The 7,003-nt window shown below is 38.3% G+C and overlaps 1 protein-coding gene across 5 annotated transcripts in view; it reads left to right on the top strand.

Annotated features, from left to right (window-relative positions):
- Positions 1–6,239, top strand: part of YTHDF3 (YTH N6-methyladenosine RNA binding protein F3) — a 37,696-nt gene extending 31,457 nt beyond the window's left edge. For all 5 annotated transcript variants that reach the window (XM_075826185.1, XM_075826183.1, XM_075826182.1 and 2 more), the window contains one exon: positions 1–6,239. This exon is cut by the window's left edge and continues 1,025 nt beyond it. The gene's annotated coding sequence lies outside the window, so the exon portion shown is untranslated.
- Positions 6,240–7,003: the final 764 nt, after the last annotated feature.

Here is a 7,003-nt window from a genome sequence, read left to right as displayed (position 1 = left end):
TTCTGTTTTATCAGTTTTGCTCTCACTGTGGTCTCCTGCAGCTCCACGTGCAGAACGGGAGGTGTCTGTAGGGTGTAAAGCACCAATCAGCACCTAAGTTATATGCAGCCAATCCGCAACCTTGTCTCGCTGAGTGAAGCTAAGCGGACTCCTCCCACAATCTATCTGCGCTGTCATTGACTGCTGGATAAAGGGACTTACAAATCCTTGCTGAACACTTAAAATATTTCATGATTTTGCGGTTTATGGCGCTTTTAGTGACATATATAGTGGATTTACTGCTGTAAGCCTGTTTTGCCTGATCTTAGATTTATACTTTAATTGTGGCGAAAGTAGATTCCAGAGACGGGAAGGGTAAAGCTTCCTAAAGAGCTGCAGACTTCTTCCTATGTTTAAAATGTGTTGTGTGAACCCAGACCTGCTGCCAGAAGCACGCGAAGGAGCCCAAACTAGAGCGTTCATGTCCGATACCACGCCGTGTCACTAATGTCAATGTTCCTCAGTCCACGTGAGACTTTTTTTTACAATCTTTCTAATTCTAGTTAACGTTAGCTCGTATTCCTAGGAGTCTGTAGACCTGACCAAACGCTCTCATGAAATAGAAATCTTCTCCTTTTAATTGACAAGCTAATAAGAATAGAAATATTAGAATAATTTTCAAGCGCACACGTGGCATTCGGCACCTTTCTATTTTGTTCTGGCTCTTTAACTCTTGGAATAACTTTATGGGCACGGATTGTCACAGTTAAGTCCAGTTCTAGGTCCCCCCAGCCCATATTGTGATTTGAAGTGCCTCCTTATTTCTATTCTTTCCTCTTTTGTCCTAGTTTAGAGAAATAATCTGATAATGTATTACAGGCAAATGTATTAATGTAATGTATGAGCCGGACAATATGGCAGTAGTCGTGCATTCTCTCCAAAGCTGCTTTCTAGCTTCCACTAATGTAAACTTTTGGTCCTTTTTCCTAGTAGAAATGTATTTCGATGCTAATCCTGTTTGTCCATGATGAATCATGAAGATTGTGTTACTTGCCGTTACTTTTGTTTTTTATAGCAAAGAATGCTTGACATATCTAGACGTCTGAAACAACTTCTAACAATCTAGTATATTTAATTTCATTTACTTGTAGTTGATGCTTCTATATTGAATTGAGAGAGTCTATGTATTTCCATACTGAAATAAATTTAAGATGACCTACAGTACACTAAAATAATTGTGAAACTGGCTCAACAATTGGATTTAAGATGTAATGATATTAATTGTTCAATGTATGAGAATGTAGAATGTCTCCCGATGGAAAGCTTTTGGCACTGAGAAAAACAATTCTAGCTTCTTAAAGGTGAACTCCACGATAAATATGAACATTTAGGTGTTAAAAGGGTTGTACACCATTAGAACAACATGGCTGCGTTCTTCCACAAACAGCGCCCCACCTGTCCATGGGTTTTGTCTATAATTGCAGCTCTGCTCCATTGAAGTGAATAGGCTTAGCTGCAATACCTCACTCAACCTGTGGACATGTATGGCACTCTTTTTGTAAGAAAGCAGCCATGTTTTTATAATCTTGTACAATCCCTTTAATCTTAATATTCCCTCTATACGCGCAGCACTCCAGGGAGATGGAAAATGGTGTTTTTTATTTCGCTGATAGAACATCCTTCATGGCCGCCTCTGGATTTTGTTAGGTGACAGTCTGAGCTACTCTTGACCTAGAGGATTCATCATGGAGTATGGAGAATTCCCTGATAAATTCATACAGTGGGAAACCTTTAAGTATTTTGACTCTATTTTGTTTGGAGTAAGGCTTTAATGTATGTGCATTTACTGCTGGCATTTTGTATACTAAAGGAATACTGTAAGTGCGTGTATGTAAGAAGAATCATTGAGACATAAGGTAGAAAGACAGATGAGAAACACTGCAATGTTTCCTATGTATTCTTAAAAATGTCTCTCAGGTCAAGATAAATGTCTCAAATAACATACACTGAGTTACTAATAGAGACCATTTGCAGCATAAATGTCATTGCAACTGAATAACAAACCAGGACCCCACTTTTAGAAAATGAAAACTCAAGTGTCTCTATTTATAAATGTAAAAAAAAATTTTTTTTTACTTGCAATCAGTTTCGGGACATATCAGCTACACAAGATCCAAAATGTGATCTTTCCTTTATGTAGTGGTTTCCCTTAAATATTGTTTCAGGCAAAAAATACAGCTTCCAGGTAAGCAACAGGTCTGGTGTAGAAAATCCATTTCCATATACAGTATTAGGTAAATCTGAGTAAATGGGATGGTCCATTCAGGAGAACGACTACAAATAACTTCTCTCACTCTGGAGGACCCAGCACGTTGATTCATTACATGGACTGCCCACTGATTTCAATGGAAACTGTAATGCTTCTTTTCCCCTGTGGTTGCGCTGCAGGGAAATTTAATACTTCCTCCGGCCGGGTTACCCTACAGATTACTGCTGATCACTGGGTAAGGCCTCATGCACACGTCCGTATTCAGGTCAGTATTTTGCTTCAGTATTTGGAAGCCAAAACCAAGAGTGGGTCAAAAACACGGAGAGGTGCAAATCTTTCCATTATAGGTTCTTTGTTTATGTTCCACTCCTGGTTTTGGCTTCCAAATACTGACGTGTGCATGAGGCCTTAACGCCGCAGCGAGACACCTGTGATGAACTTCTCTTTGAGGACCCTTCAAACATATAAAGATTGCCCAATGCTGAGAACCCCTATAAGTGACTGCATTTTCTGGTATTTTTCTTTGTATAAGCCATGCTATTTTTTCTCTAATCATTTTTGATATTTGAATGCCAAATAAGTCATAAACGTAATCTTCCCGATATTGCAGCTAAGCATGATTTCCTGTATGTTGATAGATGAATGTGAGCTGGTAAATAGGTTATTATCCCAAAACCTGTCGGGTTATTTTATTTTTTTTCCTTCTAAAAACCTAAAGATAGTTTATGATCCACTGCTTTACATTATGGTCTTCCACTAAAGCTATACTAGTAGTTACAATACAACCCTCAATACAGGAGTCTGGAATACAGTGCTCCATGTATGATAAAGTGTGCTGCTATACCATCTACGCCTATGTATGTAAGTGTCCCGGGTGATATGTTCGATACAGGAGAGTGCATGGGGCAGACATTTTTGTTAGTAATCCCATTGAAAAACTATGATCGGCCTCCTCTGGCTATAATTTTTGATAACGGGGAACATTAGATAGATTACTTTTTTTGTGATGCCCCACCACTGTTAACTACTTCAGGCTAGTGGGCAGCCCATTGTTTTCACTAGTTTAGCTATGAGGTTTGTCCCAAGTATCGAGGCTTCTAAAAGCTTATACTCCAAAGGAGGGTTATGTTTATGCAGATTCTTTCAAAATGTAACTTTATTGGAACTGATGCAAACTACCTGAATTATAATATCCCTCCTTTTATTATTATTATATAAAGTTACTTGACCACTCGTTTTATTTGGCATTGGTCATTTATTGTAGATGCTGTTAATTGTTGGCATGAAGGTAAGAGCTTGTGCTTCATGATAAGATTGTGGAAGGTTAGATTACATGGAAGGCTTATACTCGTGTTTGGTGCATTGTCACCTATACCGTTTTTTTAATACATAATCTTGGTATTTCAGTGATTTACTGATCAAGTGGCAGGATGAGCGCATATTAAAACCCAACCACAGTTCTAGTATACGTGGTGATGTAATGTTACTGGAAATTAGTGCTTTCTTTTATTTTAATAACTCCGATGGCATCTTTGTACGCTCACCTAGTACTGTGGGCAATAATTGACCATCACGCGATCTCAACGATTAGACGTGCTGAGTAGTTTTATGCATAGTTTCCATCTTTGCAATTGAAAGTTTTCCTATATCCAGAATCCGTGTTTGTGGATTGCTAGAATGTGACTTCTTCTCACTAGCTGCTACAGTATTGTTACCCATTGAAATGCACACAAGATAGGTGGACGTATAACATCGCTTTAGCCTATTCCAATAAGTCCTGTTTAATGTACGCCCGTCAGACAAATATAAACCTTTTTTTGTAATGTCTAATTCTGTATAGTTTGTTTTTCTTTTCTATTTCTAGGTACTCACTGTATTTTATCCATGTTACTCGGTTATCTCGGCGTGTGCGTGTGTGTGTGTGTGTGTGTGTGTGTGTGATATTTTCGGATCCCATGTTTTAGCCTAGATCTCTTTAGCTGTTGGGCAATTGGGATGCCCTTGTATTTGATACTTAAGTTAAATGGTTGGATAGTAGCTCTGCTTACTTGGGTTGCTTCAACCGAACACACAAGCAAGATAGTACAGTGTGACAGGGATGCCACAGTTTGCGCCTACCCCTTTGAGGATTTGTATTTTATGCTTCTCCACCTTCATTTGTTGAGGCAGGATTCACACACTGTCACTTTTTGTTGTTTGTTTTTTTGGGAATGTTTGCGGTGAGTGTATTCATTTCTAGCATGCCTTCACTGCTGTTTTGCTCCCATAGCCGCCCGTTTTGCCAATGCCATAGATTATGTTGCAGTTTTTGATGTAGTCTTCGTGGTGTTTTTTATATGTTTTGAAGGCGGTCTAGTTATTTAGGTTGAGATGGGGACTGGCATGTCGCAGTCTGCCTCAACTCCCGGTCCTTTCAGCCTTAACTTGGAGACTTGTACTGTACCATGCTTTTCTCTATTTCTTGCTGCCTTGTTAGGTTGGGTTCACACACTGCTATTATGTCAGGTTTTGTGGTTACTAGATACAGTGGCCCGATGTTTGCTGATAAACAATTTTGTGTAAAGAACTTCATGTTCTCCTATTGACTTTTTTCTCCTTGCTATCCTTGGCCCAGTGGCTCCCACACCTAAATAAAAACAGGTTTTTTTACGGCCATATGTTTGCTGAAAGTGTAAGGTAAAAAAATAAAATGCACTACAAACAATGCTTTTTTTTTTTTGTTGTGGTTTTCTGTCCTTGTGGTTCACTTTTATGGGGGTCACAGGTTTTTTTCAAAACGCAGAATGCCCTAGGTATGGCATTTTTTTTTTTCTGCTGGTTTTTTTCCCCATAAACTGCTCTATAGGACCAGAAAAAAGACATGTTACAAATGCAACGGAAGAAACGCTTGTAAAAAAAAAGCTTTAAATACATGAAATAGAAGGGGAAAAAAAACAGGCAGAAAAGTGTTTGTAAAGGAGGCCGTACAGGGGGTTTCTAGAATTAGAAATACATGGCTGCTTGAAAATAGCGCTGATTGTTTGTGGTATTGTAGCTCAAACCCATTCACGTCAATGTAGCTGAGCCGCAATACTAGACACACAACCCACGGATGGGTGTGCTGTTTTTTTAATCCTGTGGAATATACTTAGTCATACATATACATTTGAATAGGTTTTAGGTGGAGAGCCTCTTTAATATGTCTGCATTTTACACTTATCAGGAGAAGCTTTTTCTTTTAGTATTTATCAATTCCTCAGAGATCTTTACCAATCCTCAAGTGCTATACCAGTATTCCGATCAGCATTCTGCCTGCCCTTTCTCTAATCTGAAGAATATTTTTTTTTAGCTGTTTTCTCAATGTCCCCTGATAATTACAGTAATGTTTACTCACTGTTAAATACTTATCCATCCAAAGCCTAAACTATATTAACAGCACAGGTTAACCGTTTTGATTAATCTTTCTAATCACACGTTCGGTCAGGTTATATAAAAAAAAAAAATAATATTGTATACCTATATTAAAATTATATACATATATTAACTGGCATTTGGGTTGAAATCAATCTGGATATGTCCTCTATGTATAGAAATATGTAGTAGAATTATATAATTTTATGCAACAAAGAAACTTGTTTGGTGGCTGGTGTTTTTTAAAGGAATAGTCGATTTATTGCAAAGTTACAATTCACTTGGGGTACACTTTTGCACCTAGCATACAGATATAAAATTCTGGTTGCACTGCACGAGATATATATATAAAAAGGGTTGAACATTTCTTTCTTTGTAACGATGTATGTTTTTGAAAATCTGATTACAGGAAGAATCCAGTTGTATTACACAGTTGTGCCTCTGCATCACTCTGCCTCTTGTGAGAACTATGGTGACCCGGTCTTGTACAACTGAATTTTATGTATGCGATTCAAAAGTTAGATATCCCATATACTGTATATGAATACGGCAGAGCAAAGCAGTCATTACCGAGCTGGAAAATAAACAATGTTAAAATCTAGTCCTTGCCGGTTATTTATTGGATGTCTGTCTGGGTTCTTTGGAAATTGGGACTTTGTACAGTGCCAAATGTACACATTCAATCGCCATAGGTAATCTATAAAATTGTACGTATGCTGTAAAAATCCAAGGGATTGCAGTTATCAATGATTGCTTATTTTTTAAAAAGTACAGGGGAAAGTAAATTATTCTTGAGGTGCAACTTCTCTTGTTAGTCACTTGGCCTCATAGTAATTGGTTGCTAAATATGATCTCAAGATATGATACAAAAAATTTTGTGCGAAAATTTGTATTAAAGTGGATGTCTGATTTAGAAAATGCATTTTCAAATGCTCTACTAAAGAGCTTTCCCATCTCAGACATTTATGGCATATCCATAGGATATGTCATAAATGTCTGTTAGATGCGGGTCAGTTCTATGGGAGTTACAGAAACAGCATAGCTCGGCAAGCTTAATGGTTTCTATACTCCCGGCTACCTCGTAAATCAGTGGCCGGAGCCCGGCGACAGCAGGAGAAGGGGGTTGGGTCAGAGATGGTACCCGCATCTGTCAGACATGTGGATATGCCTTAAATATATTGAGATGGGGAATACCCCTTTTGAGGACTTTCTGCGTTAACGGAGAGCTCCCTTGTTTCAACTGTATAATAGTTAATTTTCCCAGTGGTGACGCTGCACGGAAATTGATGCAGGCGTCCTGTAGAGATTACGGGCCGTAATCCACTGCACTCAGTTTTAATCGGTTTACCCTTCTAAGAAGGGGTT

The sequence above is a fragment of the Rhinoderma darwinii genome, chromosome 5 (genome assembly GCF_050947455.1).
Source record: "Rhinoderma darwinii isolate aRhiDar2 chromosome 5, aRhiDar2.hap1, whole genome shotgun sequence".
In the NCBI taxonomy this organism is placed as follows: domain Eukaryota; kingdom Metazoa; phylum Chordata; class Amphibia; order Anura; family Rhinodermatidae; genus Rhinoderma; species Rhinoderma darwinii.
The sequence above is the reverse complement of the archived record's forward strand: the minus strand, read 5'-3'. Positions and strand labels throughout refer to the sequence as shown.